At 46.8% G+C, this 19,356-nt stretch overlaps 1 long non-coding RNA gene across 1 annotated transcript; it reads right to left on the reverse strand.

Moving 5' to 3' along the window:
* Positions 1 to 1,811: 1,811 nt before the first annotated feature.
* LOC108160630 lies at positions 1,812 to 2,753 on the reverse strand. Its single transcript, XR_004473350.1, has 3 exons — positions 2,734 to 2,753; positions 2,329 to 2,415; positions 1,812 to 2,235 (listed from the first exon to the last, which is right to left on the reverse strand). It is a non-coding gene; the product is annotated as an uncharacterized LOC108160630 (long non-coding RNA).
* Positions 2,754 to 19,356: the final 16,603 nt, after the last annotated feature.

The raw sequence follows: 19,356 nt of genomic DNA on the forward strand, positions 1-19,356 counted from the left end.
GGCCGTCGTGCCGATCCTTCTCCAGCTTGGTTATCCCTCGAAGGAACATCCGCTGTATTTGCCAATTGGCCCATGAGAGAGCTGAGAATACCTTGAAAACCATTAGCGATCGCATTGCTTAGCATCTCGGTTTGTGTCAACGAGGCTTCAGCCATGGCTTCGGCTATCATTCGCTGAAGCTCGTTACTAGGCGGCGGAGCCACCACCACTGGCGGACCAGCTTCCCTAGTTTGCGGCTGATTGGCCGAAGCAGACATCGAAGCTCCCTGTGGAGCCCCCACATGGGCTTTACTCCTTGTATCAGGCATTTTTGGTACCAATAAGGTTCCGACGGTATCCCCAGCAGTTTCGTCTAATAAATTCAACGTCGATGACTGAAAAGACGTTTTGCAGACAGGACAAACCTTCTTAGAACCCACTTGTGCGCCAAAACAGGCCCTATGGAAAGTGTGACCACAAGACGTGGTAAGGAGCTGAGCCAAATATTCCACCTGAGCCTGGCAGATCAAGCAAACACTTTCTTGTAATTCTTCGTCTGCTAAATTCTCGCAACTGCCAAATACGGGCATAATATAAAATATAAAATATAATAATAAAGTAATTAAATTGATAAATAAAATTTAGGAAATTAATAAAAAAAAAAATAAAAAAAATACAGTATCAAACAAAAAAAAACAATCTGCTAGGACCATGCTTAAGTCAAAGGGAATAATAGGGTATATCTATGTGTGTGTATGTGTATGATGTTTCCCATGTACTACATTTACTCAACTACATGCATAAAGAAATTAATAATAACCCACAACTCGTAGCTATAGGCGGTCCGGGTCTTTCGCGGTGGGTAATAGTTTTATACCACGTTTCCATCCAACGACACCAGATACCCAGCCCGATGAGTATGAGTCCATTCACAACTCCTTCCTGGCAAATTGAGGCCTTTCACCTGATCGGATAATCCAAACCGAAAAAAAAGGAGCATTCCTCCAGCATTGGCCAGAAGGAACAGGAAGGAAAGGAAGACAAACGAATAAAGAAAGAAAGAACGAAACGAATAGTAATAAGCTCGATGCATCGGGGTGGTACCGGTGTTATATGTACTCATCATTCCGGCCTGCATCCTAGGAGCCCGGTTGGTCACTTACAACGGTGGCAATAGTTTAATAACCCACTGCGCTGATCCAGCATAAAGTGATAAAGCCAAAACAAACAAAACAGAATGACAACTAGAAAGACACATCTGTCCCGATACTGGTTGGGAATGTAAGGTCACATCTACATTCCACAATTTTCACAATCATTTGGGCCTTGCCGGTTTGTTGTCAGTTGCGACAACTCGGGCCCCACGTTGGGCGCCAAATAATAAACTAACTGTAGCATATTGGATATGACCAAACCTTCACGGAAGGCTGAGCAGGTGATGGTTCGTCTCCCGTCCGGGCACGTGCTTGTTCCGGCTTCCGTCTCATCGGCAAGAAATGGAGGGGTTTTTTTATTTCCCAGAACGGACGGGACACAGCTCTACTCCAACAATCATAATACTGACACAGTAGCGTTCATTAAAATTTCACGTGCAAGCGAAGTATCGACACAAATATGTACAAGAGCAAATACACCTAACTACACACACACGGACACATACACACATACAAGTCGTGCCACGGTGTTGTTGTGACCACTCATGCCCACCCTACCATGATCACCGCTCCCGGTTCATCCGGTGATCCCATAAAGAAGGCTCTTACAGCCTCCTATCCAACCCCATTACCCTCCTTTGCCCAGCATGTTCCCCGCATATAGAACTCTAGCCCCGATTCATGTTAAATCCTATATTTCATATTGAGCAATAGCACATGCATCGCACTAGTAAACTAATAAATGATTAACTCTTAATAATACACTTTAGATTGAAATTTAACTTACAAATTGAAAGAAGGGAAGGGTACATATCTCCAGCTTTTATGTTAGGCAAATAGATAATAATAATAAATAAATATGCAAAAGGGAATGTAAAAACTGTGCGCCGCGATCGTTATGGCAGGTCAGTTATTCAAGTGCATTAGCGAAAGCAACCGCAAGTAGAAAGCATAAAAGAACGTCAGAGCGACCAGCCTCGCATCTTCCCTTTTGTGCCTTGTTCTTAAGAGGGCTGGTTCTTATGCGCGGCGTAAGCGCTTATGGTTGCCAGCAGGGCATAAGGGAGAGCGCACAGCCTCTCTTAAGCGACGAAGCCCCTGACTACGTGAGGTTTTTTTTTTCGGTCATGCAATAAATTGTTGCTCATAACAAACAAACTCCAATATTTTATCTTTATGTTTTGGGATCACTTACGGCCTTCCTTTGATTTGTTTTAATAAATGCGTTGAAACAGCGATGAAAGCGCTTCCATGGACTGCGGCAACGTTCCTAAAACGAAAGCTGGAGAAATACTTTTCCAAAAAAAAAACTCACGCTCTCCTCTGCCGTTTAACCGTTGTTCACTTTCGCCCTGTCACACATTCCACTTGCTATTTCTTCCGAACAGAATTTAAAAACACAACCAAAAGAAATTTACTAAGCTAATTACACTAATGACACTATAGCATAAAAATAGGAATCAGCGGTTACACTGATGGATATAAAAAAAACGACAGTCGTTGCCGCCGGCTTCACATCTGGGCACTCCTCGGCACTTCGTATGGGGAAACGAAAATAGGTCGAGACCCAGATCTATATTTCGGGTAGAAATTGGCTGACCGTTTACATAGCTTTAATAATTTCCGCAGAATTCCGGCCTCCAATATATCGCGGGTCCGTGACACATAAGTGGCTCGCGCCCGCAAAGCGACTGATGAGCCGATCTTTTACGCCTCCCGCTTTGTGCTGCTCGGCCTAGCGCTGGGAATTTTTGGTACGGAGCTGTAGTTGGGCGAGGAGCATAAGTCCCTTGCCGCGGGCGGAGGCCCTAATATCGGGGAAATTGTTGTTGCGAGCTTTCGTATTGGGGTTCAGACAGGTACCCAAACGATTGCCCGAAGTTTAAGCCGGTACTAACCGCCAATCTGAAAAATTAATTTCCTACAATAAAAAAAAAGCACTACCCTACGCCACGAGTGTATGTGGTGTATATTAGCGACGCTGAAATACATACCAATTGAGATTGGCACTTAACACACTTTTACTTTATAAACGCACAATATTTCTTTCTTTTTGCTGTATTCAGCTGTTAAGATCTTTTCCCGGTTTTTATTCCTCTTTTTTTTCTTTATACTTGGACTGGACAAAAATAGCACGTCTGTCTTCGCCAACAGTTTTTCTTCCAAGAGACCGAGGCTAGATCTGCACAGTCTGAGACCCCCCAGTACAGCGTTAAACTTGAGAATCCTCCATTTTTGAATTGACGCCGTAATTATTTTACAAGTTTCAACTCAAAAAAACAAAAACAAAAAACCGCTCTCCTTCGTTTACCTTTTAACTTGAATTGAGGCGGCAAAGTTGAGTAACATAGGGAGACCAATATCCCTTCTTGGTACTTTTCCAAATGTTCCCTTTTGTGGATCCCAGTATTTATACCTTTTTTTATACGTTACTCTTTCAAACCACTTCAAGCTCCAGGAGCTTCTTTGCGAGTGCGGGCTGAAGGTTCAGCGTAGCTACCTGCGTTGCGCCATATGCTTTCCGCATGTACGGCACTGCTCCTTGTGTTAAGTCGCCGTCGATCGCTGCAGCTATGGCCTCACATACCTCGTCGCCTGTCGTGAGCTCGTCTATGTTGACTACCTCAACCGCGACTGTCTCCTGCATGGCCTTCACGGCTGCCTTGTCCCCAAGCGCTGCCTGGATGGCCATCTGCAGCTCCTGGGTGGCGGGGTCTGAGGATTGTTGCATCCTTAGAAGCAGCTCGCCCGAGGCTGTCTTCCTGATGCCCTGAACCTTGTTTTTGAGGCTCTGGAGCGTTGGTGCAGCCTTCACCAGTTTGAGGATGTCGGCGTATGATGCCTCCTCGGTGCATTTGACCAGCACTGCGTCTGGTCGGCCTGTCTGCTTGCGTTTCGCACGCCTGCCTCTCACCTCACTCCACTTCTGTGTAGGGTTGGTGTCTTCCGCCTTGCCGCACTGCATCTTGGTTTCCTCTTGTCGAGTGGCGTCAGCTTGGTGTCCTTGCCTGGGCCTTCCGCGCGCGCTCTTCTCCTCAGTTCGGGGTGTTGCCTCGCTCTTGTGGGCTCCTGATGCCGTTTGCGGCGCCTTAGTCGCACTGGGCTTGGTCATCCTGGGTAGGGGGCCAGTTGGGCCTGCAGTGTGATCATGGCACTGGCATCCTCCTGGCGCTGCCCTTATATCCTCTGGCGCCTGCAGATGGGATTTGACTTCCACTTGCAACTCCTTCATGCGTGCTACCATCTTCTTGATGGCCATGTTGATCGACCCCTGGCCCTTCTCGTTCATCTGATAGAGTAGGTCGTCCAGGATTGCGCCAATCTCGTCTATGTCCTGTAAGCAGTTCCTGCTTCGCTTGGGGGGGGTTTTTCTCCCGCTACTCGATGGTGTAGGGGGGTCCCTCGGCCTCTTCAGAGTATCAGTGCCCTTGCCGCCGTCCTGCGTGGCCCCACTGGCAAAGCTGTGCAACGAGCTCTGCTTCATTGGCGGTGTTAAAGCTGCTTGTGGCGGTGTTCGGGCCACCTTTGAGGCTTTTTGGAAAGCCATTGCTCCTTGGCTTGTAGCGAATTTTGCTTCGTCGGCCAAGTGTGCCACCGGCGAAGCAGGATTCGGGGGAACATCTCTCAGGGCCTCCAGGGTCCGCGCCCCGGCCAGGGGATTCCTCCACGCGTGTGAATTTGGGATGGAACTTATGCGTAGGTGTATGTGAGGTTTGCAAGTGATCCCGCCTAGGAGTTAGGCAGTACCTTCCCTCAGGTGCGGTCGCTGACAGAAGCTAGCTGCTGTGGGCGCAGTTATCTTCCACAGCGGTCTCTGTCGAGGGCTGGATGCTTTGGCACCTAGTGACTCTTCACCGCACTGCAGTCGATCAGCTGGTTAGTGGCCTGCACTATCCAGCCCTGGTACCCCAGTCGATCAGCTGCGAGGCCTGAAGTGAAGAAGAAGAACGGGAGAACCGGCCCAAAGGAGAGAAAGGATGAAAAAAGGTGGGAAACTCCAAGTGACGAGTGAAAAGCGCCGTCCAAAGCACTCACCGTGGGCCCCAGCGCCCCTGCCCCCTTTGGGTGACCGTGGAAATGCAACGCGCAGCCCGGATCAGAAGCCAGTCGGGGCGAGACTCGATCCTCCCAGGTGAGCACGCGGTGTCAGCAAGAGCTTGAGCTAATTTCGGGTATTTTTTTCCAGGTATGTGAGTGTGTGTGTGCGTCGGCAATTGTGGCCCTAGTGTAGAGCGAGTGGCACTGGTCCGGCCACCAGCTGTGGGCAATGGCGGACAACGACACACCTACTCGAACGGCACAGGTCCGGCCGCCCAAGTGTAATGGATGTTTGTGTGTGTGTGTCTGAATGGCTGGCGGTAAGTATTTTGAGAGCCCTTTTTAATCGTATGTGTGGCTGATGGATTTTTCCTTTTCCAGGACCATAGGGCACTCTGAATGCCATGGCACTGGATCCGGCCACCAACTAAGGACGATGGCGGACACGACACACATAACTCGAACGGCACAGGTCCGGCCGCCCAAGTGTAATGGATGTTTGTGTGTGTGTGTCTGAATGGCTGGCGGTAAGTATTTTGAGAGCCCTTTTTAATCATATGTGTGGCTGATGGATTTTTTTCTTTTTCCAGGACCATAGGGCACTCTGTATGCCATGGCACTGGATCCGGCCACCAACTAAGGACGATGGCGGACATGACATACCTACTCAAACGGCACAGGTCCGGCCGCTCAAGTGTAATGGATGTTTGTGTGTGTGTGTCTGAATGGCTGGCGGTAAGTATTTTGAGAGCCCTTTTTAATCGTATGTGTGGCTGATGGATTTTTCCTTTTCCAGGACCATAGGGCACTCTGAATGCCATGGCACTGGATCCGGCCACCAACTAAGGACGATGGCGGACACCACACACCTAACTCGAACGGCACAGGTCCGGCCGCCCAAGTGTAATGGATGTTTGTGTGTGTGTGTCTGAATGGCTGGCGGTAAGTATTTTGAGAGCCCTTTTTAATCATATGTGTGGCTGATGGATTTTTTTCTTTTTCCAGGACCATAGGGCACTCTGTATGCCATGGCACTGGATCCGGCCACCAACTAAGGACGATGGCGGACATGACATACCTACTCAAACGGCACAGGTCCGGCCGCTCAAGTGTAATGGATGTTTGTGTGTGTGTGTCTGAATGGCTGGCGGTAAGTATTTTGAGAGCCCTTTTTAATCGTATGTGGGGCTGATGGATTTTTCCTTTTCCAGGACCATAGGGCACTCTGAATGCCATGGCACTGGATCCGGCCACCAACTAAGGACGATGGCGGACACGACACACATAACTCGAACGGCACAGGTCCGGCCGCCCAAGTGTAATGGGTGTTTGTGTGTGTGTGTCTGTTTTTGGCTATTCTAGCAATCACCAACGCACTGCATTCGATTTGAATTTGTCCGGCCGTATGATTTTGCAAGTGTGTATGGCAGCATTTTTATTCGTTTATGTTTTATTTAATGGCTTTGATGTCGGCAGCGTCCGTTGTTCATTTTTGTTGTGGCATGCGAGTGATATGCATTTGTCATTTAATCCAATGCAGTGGCAGAGATTGAGATGTGTCCAATTAGTACACAGCGTTCCAGGATATCTGGTTGTCAAGATGGTACCTCATGTTGCGGGCGTAGGCCTTAATGTCATCCATGGAGAGATCATCTGTCCACATCTCATCGTCATCATTTTCTTCATCCATTTCAGGATCCGTCTCTGAAATGGCGGCTGGCGTTGGCCCTAACGTTTTTTGTGGTGGCTGTGATCGTGGTGGTTTCTTTGACCGCCTGGCTGCTGGAGCTGGGGCAACCACTGTTGCTGCTGCCATTGTTGGTGGATTTTCCGATGTTTCTGGAACTGCTGGAACGGCAACTGCCTGGGATTGGATGAGCGAGGTGAGTAGTGACATTATCACTTCCAGCATCTTTTCCAATCGCGTCCTCCTCTGCGTATTCTCCAACAGTGCCTGGCTGCAGGATCCCTCGAAAGATTGGCGTTTCGGCTGCATCTTCTGCCGGGAGCGGTTGTTGGCAAGCTGCTGCTGCTGCTGTCGCTGTTGTTGACAGCTGCTGTAGCTGCTGCTGTTGTGCCTGGGAACGGCTCAATGGCTGCTCTGGACGTCGTCGCCCAGTGCGTGGGCCAGAGGCAGCAGGCGTCTGTTTTTTTGTCTGTATTGGCTGTTGCTGCTTCTGCTTCTGCTGATGTTGTTGTCCTCTTCGTCGCCCAGGAGAGGAGACATTGAGTGGCGTCCATGCTGCCTGCCAGGGATTGGCTGGCGTTTGAGCTGTCTGTTGCTGCTGCTGTCGGCGCCCTGGATGTGCTGGTGTTGTTTTTGCTGGTGGCTGCTGCTCTGGCAATGGCTGCAGAAGCGAGCTGCGCTTGCGACGCAACTCCTGCATGGCCACTCGGTGCGACAGAAGGCGGCCCCTTGCTGCCTTGAATGCCGGACATCCCTTGTAGGCGCTGATGTGGGCGCCCTGGCAATTGGCGCATTTAGGAGCGTCTGCCCTTGGCTTGGCACATGCCGTGGACGCGTGGGCACCCGCACACTTCATACAGACGAATGAACGCCTGCAGTAGGTGCGGGTGTGCTTAAAAGCCTGACATCTGTGGCACTGGGCTGGGTCCACCGGCTTGGCCTGCCTCTCAACGATCACCAACTGGTTGCCCAGCTGGGTTAATTGGAGGACATCGTGGCGGCTTTCATCCGGCTTGGGGGCTATCTCCAACTCGAACTGGTCGAGTGGCTGTCCATCGGATCTCGCTTTAATGGCTCTAATAAATTTAACTGAATAGCCCAGTTCGGCCATCTGATTTGTTATTAGTTGGGTGCTTGTGGAGTGGTGGAGATCTCGCACGACGATCCGTAGCCCACGGTCACTCTTGTGCTGGTGTGTGTAGTGGCCAGTCATCGCCTCGTTGCCGCCGCCATCGCCCAGGATTGCCATGATGGCATCCCTGGTAGCCATGTCGCGGGCCTGAATACGGACACCATTGCGGCTGATGAGCTTGGTGTGATAGCTATTGTTGCCCACCCTCGGGTCATTCTGCAGCTTGTCCAGAATGGGCATAATGTGGGGACAGCTGGCAGAATGATGGGAGGGGGGGGGGGGGGGGGGGGATAATTGTCGTTGGTTGGTGCTGTCGCTGCAGCATCCGAATTTGTCTGGCATTGGGCATACTCAGGGAGGGCAGCTGGAGCAGCCCAACGCCGCCGCCGCTGCTGCTGTGGGTTCCTGTGCCGCAACTACTAGTTGCATTTGCAGGTGAGTGAGGTAGAGCTAGTAGAGCATTGGCAGTGGCAGGAGCAGGGGCAGGGGCGGGGGCAGGGGCATTTTGTGTAATTGTCCGCTGATGTTGTTGCTGGTTGATTGTTGGTGATGGGGATGGTTTTGAATTTGGGGGATATGGGATTTGCTTGCCTGTTGGTTACTTTCCCGGAGTCGTCGTTTGGCCGATGCATGATTGGCATCCAAATTGTCGTCGTCATCGTCATCAAACTCAACAACCATAACATCACTGTCATCATCGTCATCATCATCCAACTCGGCGCGGACGCGCTTCAGTGGCGAACGGGCCGCTGCAGCAGAGGTGGATGGGATATCATCGGTATTGGCTGTGTTTGTTGCCGTTGGCTGATGTTGTTGTTGTTGATGTGTTTGCTGCTGCTGATGTTCCTCTGGCGGCGGTGGTGGGGGGTTAACATTGCTGTTAACAGGCATCGTCTGGCTGCCGACGTAATTGTAGTTGTCGTTTTTGTGTTTGATGTCGCTGTTTGTGTGCTGATGTATGTCATCATTGTATTTGTGGTTGTGGTTGTGGTATTGGCTGTGTGCATTGCATTTGGAACCGCTGCTGTGGCCGATCGAGCGGGGTTTGTGCCATGGCTGTGGTTCGAGTTCGAACTCGCTCGCGAACGGGCACTCGAACACGAATCTTTTGTTGGCTGCTGTTCGTGCAGAGGCTGCTCGAGTGCCCTCTCGTATTGTCGCTGGTACGAGGTCGTTACCCGCTCTCTCTTTGCGCCCTCTCTCGCGCCTTGCTGTTTCCGGCTCTCTCCACGCGATGCATCGGCATACGGTGCATCGATACGTGTCTGTGTGTGTTGGAGTGTGGGAAGCGGAATTATTGGCGCGCTTGGTACCGCTTGTCTTGGCTTGGCTTGACATGGCGGTGCTTTGGCTGACGCCGCTGCCGCTGCCGACGCCGCCAATGCCTCAAGCTGCTGCTGATGGTCTGCTGCTGCTGCTGCTGGCGTTCCTGGGTATGGGCCGCCTCCACCCAGTCGCCGATCTGGAACTGCTCCTGGCTGGTGAGATTGGGAATGGCCGCCCAGCTGTTGGGGCAGGGCAGGTCGGGGATGGGGCTTGTGGCCGGAGTGGCCGTGATGGTGGTGTCGGCATTTGTGGTCCTCACATACCCGGTAATGGTGGCTGGAGCCGGTCCAGGAATTGGAGGAAGTGCCTCCAACCAAGTGGCGGAGTCGGTGTATTGGCGTCTCAGTATCGCTGCGTTTGCCACGGTGCCGGTGGCTGCGCTGTCGGCGCTGGCTTCGCCGTCGGCGGCGCTGTCGGAGCTGGCAGTGGAAATGGCTGATTTGGGGCGATCCCTGGCTGTGACGCCGGCAGTGGATCTTCTGGCAGTGGATCCGCGTGGCATAGCTGCGCTGGATTGGATTTGGTAATAAATTTTTCGACCGACGCGAGTGGAGTTTTTGTCAAGCCAAATTATTCACACAGTTTTTTATATTTATACCCGATACTCAAAATGAGTATTGGGGTATATTAGATTTGTGGTAAAAGTGGATGTGTGTAACGTCCAGAAGGAATCGTTTCCGACCCCATAAAGTATATATATTCTTGATCAGCATCAATAGCCGAGTCGATTGAGCCCTGTCTGTCTGTCCGTCCGTCCGTCTGTCCGTCTGTCCGTCCCTTCAGCGCCTAGTGCTCAAAGACTATAAGAGCTAGAGCAACGATGTTTTGGATCCAGACTTCTGTGATATGTCACTGCTACAAAAATATTTCAAAACTTTGCCCGCCCACTTCCGCCCCACAAAGGGCGAAAATCTGTGGCATCCACAATTTCGACGACACGAGAAAACTAAAAACGCAGAATCGTAGAAGATGACTATATCTTTGAGAGTGCAAAATCTGAACCAGATCGTATAATTATTATAGCCAGCATCAAGAAAACAATTTCATTTTTTCTCGCCCTGTCTCTCTCTAACACACACGTAGCATAGGCGGCTTTGCTTAGAGTAAAACATTAGCGCCTAGATCTCAGAGACTACAAAAGCTAGAGCAACCAAATTTGGTATCCACACTCCTAATATATCGGACCGAGACGAGTTTGTTTCAAAATTTCGCCACACCCCCTTCCACCCCCGCAAAGGACGAAAATCTGTTGCATCCACAATATTGCACATTCGAGAAAACTAAAAACGCAGAATCATAGATAACGACCATATCTATCAGATTGCTGAATCTGGTTTAGATCAGATAATTTTTATAGCCAAAAGGAACAAATCAATTTGCAGTGGCTACGCAGCGCCCGACGTCACGCTCAGACTGATTTTCTGTAGAGGCGTCTGCCGGAGGAGAGCCATACTGACTTAGTATCGGGTATAACTGTAGAGTTGCGGTGTCCGCAGCAACTCACAACGTTCCCCCTCGTCTATGATTCTGCGTTTTTAGTTTAGTTTTTTTTTTTTAGTTTTGCCGCATGGTTTGCATAAATTTCCATTTGGATTTCCATTGCCATTGCCATTGACTGCCTCGTTAGCTAGCCCCTTAGACCCATCAACTTTTGATTGATTTGATCCGATACGCTACGCTGCTCAGCTTAGCTAAAGATTCATTTATAAAACAAAAGATATACAAAAAGGGTAATAAAAGAGTAACGAACAAGATAATGGTTCTTAATCTTGTTCGTTACTCTAACTATAATATGTGCGTAAACAACACACACATTTTGAACCGAATCATATCAAATGCAAAAAAAAACAAAACGAAAACAGAAAACCAATTAAAGATAATAAAACTATTATAACGAAAAGAAAAAGAAATGAAAATTCAAGAATGCATAAATCTAACATTTGCAATTACAAAATATTTACTCTGGTACAAAATGGTACATACAGTAAAGATATTCGTTTATACAATATTTACTGTCTATATAACCATTATATACTACTTACTTACTGACAACAAATTATTAAGGGTTTTGTTCAATTTCATTATTCGTATGTTAATAAAAACAATTTCAGACTAACTTAAACTTACAGTCTGCTCTGAAAACGGGTTAAATGCTAGTGCTGTGCTAGTTGATTATTACTCGTACAATAAATACTATAGCTTAGAGCCATCCTGCGTCCCTGGTCACCGGTGGATCAAGCCTTCAGAAAAACAAAATCAATCAAACAACAACAATCAATTCAAAAATCAATCAAACAACAAACAAAAATTGAACACTACAGCTAAAAATCTTGTACAGGCTTCTACAGCTGAAAATCTTGTACAGGCTGAAATATTCTACATTCTACAGCTGAAAATCTTGTACAGTCTGAAAATATTCTACATTCTACAGCTGAAAATCTTGTACAGGCTTCTACAGCTAAAAATCTTGTACAGGCTGAAATATTCTTCATTCTACAGCTGAAAATCTTGTACAGGCTGAAAATATTCTACATTCTACAGCTGAAAATACATTAATTATGTATAGTACATGTATAATACATACTACATTAAATAAATAAAATAAAAAACAAATTATTATTATTATTATTGTTATTATTATTAAAATTAATATAATTATACTACATACTACAAAATATTTTCTAACGTCTTATTTAATAATTTAATTTTTTGGTCCATTATTTGGAGAGCCATGAACACTACAGTTGTAGCATAATATACTGGGTTTCTGTTGAAATCTTCTTTAAACGATACTTTCATTATGTTTATAAAAATTGTTGATAAATGCTTGCCACGCTCCTCGAAGGTATTGCTGTTCATGTTGTTAAAACATATTGGTTCGACTTGACAAGCCCCCACTCTCAACCTCCCTCAATACTAAATCGAGTGGCTTGATTGTTCAAAGTGATCTACAAATTTGAATCAAGTTTGGTGTTCGATCTCGCTCGCCTTTTGGTATATCAAAATTTAACGATCATAAAGAATAATCATAAAATAATCGACACATCAATATCAATTAGCAATCAATTGGTTACGCTTTATGCTTTGAATACTGTTCCGAATGGAGCTTTAGATAAAGCCCTGGGCAGTGCTGAAATCTTGCGATTTATAGGCGGCTCTTTTCGTAAATTTCAAGGCGGCTTCTTCTGTGGGATCTGATCCCTCCAGCCGTCAGCTCAACGTCTTCTCCGCTCTGTTGTGTTCTGTTCTGTTCTTTTCCGTTCTGTCTGCTGTCTGCTTTGATGCTTGAAATGTGTGAGAAATCGGCTAATCACACATGAGACCTGGCTAATTTGAATATTCCCCCACTGGTTGTTTATCAATAGCCTACGAATTGGGAATCAGAAAGGTAGCTCTTTTGTAGGTAGCTCTTCGGCTAATGTTGCTTTAGTATGCAAACAAATTGAGGATTGTAAATGACGCCCCTGGGGTCAAAATTTGTCGTTGATAAGATAAACAGAATCGCACAATCACCTTCCTTAATTGGCCCTTTATTTGATATTTTCTTGTCTCCCATCTTAACCTCTTCCCCATTCTGGTATTTGTTTTTCCACCTGAGTACGAGTATTTGCCCAAGCAATTGACAAACAACTTCATTGTTTGTCCAAGCTGAAGCTCGACCCAAAGTCTTACTAAGACATCGGTTGACAGAATGGCGAAATATCACAATAATTAACAGAAAACTTAACAGCAAACGATTACAAAAGTGAGCAACTCCTCTCTCAGTCGCATCTGACCCTAGCAATTAAGAGCACTACTTTCAGAAATATTGATGTAGTCAAGGTAATCTATACTTATTGCGAAAAGCTTCGGAAAACACAAATTGCCCTTAAACTCTTAAACATTTGCTTCATCTACGGAAACCAGTCGAAATCACAGAGTATACGGAGTCTGGAGTGGAATTTTATTCCCCCTTCTCTTGGAGCTCACATATGTATATACTATAACACTGGTAAAAAAAAAATACTCGTATCATTCTGGAATTTGAGAATAAAGTGTGTCACAAAGGAAAGGGAGTCCAACGACATTATTACTAGTTTTAAAAGAAAAATAATAATGAGATTATCTTCATTCGCGATTCGAAAACTGTTTCGACTTCTCATTTTTTCTTTGAGTGAATTTATATTTATAAACCTTTCAGCCCTGTTCTTCTTTCTGTCTGTGGGAACATCTGGAATTTGGAGACTGAGAGAGCTGGAGCCTAGGAAATTGCCCAACAAAATTGGCTCTGAGTTGCACACCGAATCCTCTACTAAAGTTCTTTGTGTTGGTGCAGCTGCAAAAGGGAAATCAGCAAATGACAACACTTCGGAAAGAGTAAGTAGAAGGGGGACAGACGTTATTAATGTAAAGTTTTTAACGCGATAAACTGAATATGTATATGTCCAGCTGCGCAGGATCAGCCGCGTTTCTCCGATCGTCTGTCAATAATTTATACTATATACGTACTGTCTTACACTGCTATAACATTCTCACATGATATTTTACCATACCCTTCCCGAATACGTGATGTGATCAGATCGAGAGACCCTCTAGCTGCGTGGGAGGAGGAGAGCAGAGTAAACACTAAACTAAATTGCTTGTCCATAAAGTCTGTTTTTTGGCAAACTGTGCTTGGATTGTTTATCCAATTTATGGCATTATTATACCCGATACTCAAAATGAGTATTGGGGTATATTAGATTTGTGGTAAAAGTGGATGTGTGTAACGTCCAAAAGGAATCGTTTCCGACCCCATAAAGTATATATATTCTTGATCAGCATCAATAGCCGAGTCGATTGAGCCATGTCTGTCTGACCGTCTGTCCGTCCGTCCGTCTGTATGTCCGTCCGTCTGTCCGTCCCCTTCAGCGCCTAGTGCTCAAAGACTATAAGAGCTATAGCAACGATGTTTTGGATCCAGACTTCTGTGATATGTCACTGCTACAAGAAAATTTCAAAACTTTGCCCCGCCCCCTTTCGCTCCCACAAAGGGCGAAAATCTGTGGCATCCACAATTTCGACGATACGAGAAAACTAAAAACGCAGAATCGTAGAAGATGACTATATCTTCGAAAGTGCAAAATCTGAACCAGATCGTATAATTATTATAGCCAGCATCAAGAAAACAATTTCATTTTTTCTCGCCCTGTCTCTCTCTAACACACACGTAGCATAGGCGGCTTTGCTTAGAGTAAAACATTAGCGCCTAGATCTCAGAGACTACAAAAGCTAGAGCAACCAAATTTGGTATCCACACTCCTAATATATCGGACCGAGACGAGTTTGTTTCAAAATTTCGCCACACCCCCTTCCGCCCCCGCAAAGGACGAAAATCTGGGGATATTCAAAAATCTCAGAGACTATTAAGGCTAGAGTAACCAAATTTGGTATCCGCACTCCTGTTAGATCTTACTATAAAACGTGTATCTCAAAATTTCGCCCCACCCTTTTCCGCCCACACAAAGAACGAAAATCTGTTGCATCCACAATATTGCACATTCGAGAAAACTAAAAACGCAGAATCATAGATAATGATCATATATATCAGATTGCTGAATCTGGATCAGATCAGATCATTTTTATAGCCAATAGGAACAAATCAATTTGCAGTGGCTACGCAGCGCCCGACGTCACGCTCAGACTGATTTTCTGTCTCTCTCGCACGCACTCCTTGTCGTGTCGTTTAATATTAGCGGCGTCTGCCGGAGGAGAGCCATACTGACTTAGTATCGGGTATAACTGTAGAGGTGCGGTGTCCGCAGCAACTCACAACGTTCCCCCTCGTTTTTTTTATACCCGATACTCAAAATGAGTATTGGGGTATATTAGATTTGTGGTAAAAGTGGATGTGTGTAACGTCCAGAAGGAATCGTTTCCGACCCCATAAAGTATATATATTCTTGATCAGCATCAATAGCCGAGTCGATTGAGCCCTGTCTGTCTGTCCGTCTGTCCGTCCATCCGTCTGTCCGTCCCCTTCAGCGCCTAGTGCTCAAAGACTATAAGAGCTAGAGCAACGATGTTTTGGACCCAGACTTCTGTGATATGTCACTGCTACAAAAATATTTCAAAACTTCGCCCCGCCCACTTCCGCCCCCACAAAGAGCGAAAATCTGTGGCATCCACAATTTCGACGATACGAGAAAACTAAAAACGCAGAATCGTAGAAGATGACTATATCTTCGAGAGTGCAAAATCTGAACCAGATCGTATAATTATTATAGCCAGCATCACGAAAACAATTTCATTTTTTCTCGCCCTGTCTCTCTCTAACACACACGTAGCATAGGCGGCTTTGCTTAGAGTAAAACATTAGCGCCTAGATCTCAGAGACTACAAAAGCTAGAGCAACCAAATTTGGTATCCACACTCCTAATATATCGGACCGAGACGAGTTTGTTTCAAAATTTCGCCACACCCCCTTCCGCCCCCGCAAAGGACGAAAATCTGGGGATATTCAAAAATCTCAGAGACTATTAAGGCTAGAGTAACCAAATTTAGTATCCGCACTCCTGTTAGATCTTACTATAAAAGGTGAATCTCAAAATTTCGCCCCACCCCCTTCCGCCCACACAAAGGACGAAAATCTGTTGCATCCACAATATTGCACATTCGAGAAAACTAAAAACGTTGAATCATAGATAATGATCATATATATCAGATTGCTGAATCTGGATCAGATCAGATCATTTTTATAGCCAATAGGAACAAATCAATTTGCAGTGGCTACGCAGCGCCCGACGTCACGCTCAGACTGATTTTCTGTCTCTCTCGCACGCACTCTTTGTCGTGTCGTTTAATATTAGCGGCGTCTGCCGGAGGAGAGCCATACTGAATTAGTATCGGGTATAACCGTAGAGTTGCGGTGTCCGCAGCAACTCACAACGTTCCCCTCGTTTTATATTCTCTTTCTCCCGACTGTTATCTATGTTTCCTTTCCACCTCCTGGGCGAAAGGACACAGCACAAATTCTGCAGGTGAAAGGTACGCGAAAGCAAAGAAAAGGCCAAACGGCCAATCTCCGACGGTGCTAGATCGACACTTTCTCTCCGCCGATCTGCTCGCGACCAAGGGACGGGCCCTCCTTATCTGCCGCGTCGCGCTTGATTACTAAAGTGCCGACGCCAACGCCTCGGGAAGCTAGCCGCTTGGGGGGACCGAGCGCTCCCCAAATGTCTTCTCCCTCTGCTTCCACGCTCGCTTCTCCGATGGCTGAGCGCTTTCCAGACAATCCCAAAGGTTTAAACGCCACTTTGTTAGGCTTGCGGCTGCTGTTGTTTGCTGGCTAGCTTCCTTGGACGATCGAATCCTCACTAATTAACTCGATTTACTAAGCGCCAAGACTACAAATGGGACAACTCTTTATTCTCCTTTAGCCCTTCTCTTCTCTTCCCGCAGCACTTACCCCAATCGGACTCAGCGCTATACGGCTTCTGACGACTGAATAGCCCACTCGCCTTCAACCAAGAATCTCGCAGTCGAATCTTGGATTTAGATATTTAGATTCCCTAGAGTTTTTCTCTTCACTAAATTCTTGGTTTTTCCTTTTCGTCGGACCGATACGCAACCGACTCAATTGACTTTCACGAGGGAATAGCCGATAGGGACGCCAACGTTCTGGCGGCAAATCCTCTAACAGGTCCCTGGATGCATTTTCAACAGAGATAGCCTGACGTTTTGACCTGTTACCGTCTTTTTGGTTTTCCCTTGACCTGTCGTTCGCCTGCCACTCTGAGCACTAGATGGCGCCACAAAAAAAAAATTAACATTTCCTGCTGCAAGCGCTACAAAAGCCCCCCGAAAGATCAGGATTGGGGGTCACACTCCCAAGAATGATAACAGGACAGCTTGAAGCAGTTGGTTTACTGACGAAGATCTTTCGCGTGAAACCGTCCTACGTAACGACCCTGCAAATCCTCTAACTCATAGTAGGCCTGCCCTATCTTCTTTTTGACCCTGGCCTTCAGAAAGGCCGCACCCAACTTCGCGCAGTACCCTGACTGAAAATTGCTCTGCCTGAAATTTCTTGTAGGATTGTAGGATATGTCTCTCGACCGTAAGTTATACTGCCGTTCATTCTTATCGTTCTGTTTTTTCATGACTTCTAGAGCCTTGCTTCGAACCAAGTCTAATGAATCCTCCCGCGAGAAAACTGCTGACCTGTCGTCCATCACCCGCAATGCTCTCAGAAGCTTGTATGTTGCCCCGGACGTGATGAAATGCTGTCCGAACACCATATAATAAGGAGTTGCATTCAGACTTGCATGCACCGCCGAACGCAATGCGCAGCAAATGCTGCTGAGGTGCTCGTCCCAGTCCTTCTGATCCTCGCGCACATAAGATCGGATTGCTGCAATCACCGAGCGATTTACACGTTCGGAAGCATTAGCTTGGGGTGCGTACAGGGCCGTGAGAGTGTGCGAAACTTTATATTCCCGGAGCAGCTTTTGGAATGCCTCAGACTTAAATTGTGTGCCATTGTCGGATACTATTGTCTCCGGAACCCCGAAAGCATGAAAAAGATCTTGCTGCATGTATTTGACTACCACGTCCGCGGTCAACTTCTTCACTGCCTTAAGAAACACATATTTAGAATAGTGATCGAGGACGATAAAGATGCCTATATGTCCACTTCTTGAACGGGGATATGGCCCCAGGAAATCTACATATAATTTCTGGAAGAAACGTTGTGACTCGGGCGCAATTCCAATCTTCGGTCTCTGGATTGTATTGGGGGCCTTGGTAGTCTTGCAGACATCACAAGCCTGGATATACTTCTTCACATCGGCAACCAAACCAGGCCAGTAATAATACCGCCGTATCCTTTCTAGGGTTTTGTGAATGCCTCCATGGGAAGCCAGTGGATTGTCGTGCGCGTTACGCAAAACGTAACCACTAACCCTTGAGGAATCCAGAGTTTCCAAATGAACACATCATGTAGCACCTCTCCTGTTGCGTGATCTGACCTACGATAAAACAAGTTATCTACAATTTTGAGATCTGGCAACTTATCAATATTGCCCCTAACCCTTTCTCCGATCTCCACGTGATCTTCTGCCTTGACTTCTGGCGATTCCAAATCCACCAACAACCCATTGCTCGCGTCTAGAGTCGCCACTTCCTCCTCATTTACGCGAGAAAGAGCATCCGGAACCACATTAAGCCTGCCGCTACGATGCTCGATTTTAAACGAGAAACTCTGCAGCTTTAATGCCCATCGGGCTAGACGTGAGTGTAAGTCAGTTTGTGACATGAGCCACTTTAAAAAGGCGTGATCAGTGATTACAGTAAATTCATGCCCCTCGATGTAAGCTCTGAACCTATTTATGCAAACTATTGCGGCCAGACATTCTTGTTCGGTGACCGAATAGTTCTTTTGGGCTTTGTTGAGTTTTTTCGATACAAACGCAATCGGATATTCGTCCCCCTCCGGCGTCTTCTGCACCAGCACTCCCCCAACGCCTGTCATGCTAGCGTCACAGTGAACATAGAATGGTTTGCTAAAATCAGGACTACGCAAAACTGGTGCTGAGCAAAGCATCTCCTTCAACTTTTCAAAAGCCTCCTGACCCTCTGGAGTCATTGAAAATTTCTGTCTGGGTTTGAGCAAGTTCGTGAGAGGCGCGGCTACCGATGCGAAGTTGCTTATAAACTTCCTGTACCAGCCTACCATACCTAGGAAGCGACGCAGAGACTTTAGGGATTTTGGCAAAGGAAAATCGGACATAGCCGAAATCTTATCCGGATCTGTACGAATCACCCCTTCGCCTACTATATGCCCCAAATACCGCTCTGACTTCATGCAAAACTTGCTTTTCTCCACATTCAGCGTTAACCCTGCCGCTTTTATGTAACTTGCCACTTCACTCAACACCCTCCGATGTGACTCAAAACTGTCCGACACAATCAAAAGGTCGTCCAGGTACACAAAAACTTCATTTCTTAAACTGGCCGGAATTACCTTGTCCATCAGCCTTGTCATGGTCGGCGGAGCGTTAGTGAGGCCAAAAGGCATTACC

Source organism: Drosophila miranda (assembly GCF_003369915.1).
Source record: "Drosophila miranda strain MSH22 chromosome Y unlocalized genomic scaffold, D.miranda_PacBio2.1 Contig_Y17_pilon, whole genome shotgun sequence".
Taxonomy (NCBI): Eukaryota; Metazoa; Arthropoda; class Insecta; order Diptera; family Drosophilidae; genus Drosophila; species Drosophila miranda.